General features: G+C 68.5%; 1 protein-coding gene across 1 annotated transcript in view; it reads left to right on the top strand.

Moving 5' to 3' along the window:
* The window catches only part of LOC105004807 (NKG2D ligand 2-like), an 11,794-nt gene that overhangs the window by 769 nt on the left and 10,454 nt on the right, over positions 1 to 571 (top strand). The window lies entirely within an intron of this gene.

Raw genomic sequence — 571 nt, 5'->3', positions numbered from 1 at the left:
CCACCCCCGGCCCCGGGCTCCACCCCGGCCTCCGGGCTCCACCCTCAGCCACCGGGCTCCGCGGCACGGCTCCACCCCCGCTCTCCGGGCTCCACTCTCGGCCACCAGGCTCCGCGGCACGGCTCCACCCCCGGTCCCAGGGCTCCACCCCCGGTCCCCTGGCTCCTCAGCAAGGCTCCACCTCCGGCGCCGGGCTCCATCCCCGGTCCCCGGGCTCCACCCTTGGCCACCAGGCTCCGCGGCACGTCTCAACCCCCGGCCCCAGGGCTCCACCCCCGGCCCCCGGGCCTCACCCAGGACCCCGGGGGCCGGTGCGAGCCTCTTCCTGAGCAGGGACCAGGTGCCTCGGCTCATTGGTCTAGATGCAGAACTTTATATATTAGAGAAGTGGCCTTGTCGGGCACTACGTCTATCCTTTAACCCAGCGAAACAGATGTCCTGCCTTTCACTTGGCCTTCAGAGTCCAAGTTGAATATAAGCAGGTTTCCAAGTAGACAATTTCGGGGACCTGCCCCAGGTCGGCATTTCTGCTTGATGGGGGTGGGGCGTTCGAGGGGCACGGGGTGGGGGG

Source organism: Bison bison, unplaced genomic scaffold, assembly GCF_000754665.1.
Source record: "Bison bison bison isolate TAMUID 2011002044 unplaced genomic scaffold, Bison_UMD1.0 scf7180017864483, whole genome shotgun sequence".
In the NCBI taxonomy this organism is placed as follows: Eukaryota; Metazoa; Chordata; class Mammalia; order Artiodactyla; family Bovidae; genus Bison; species Bison bison.
Note: the sequence above shows the minus strand (reverse complement) of the source record. Positions and strands in the feature narration are given on the sequence as shown.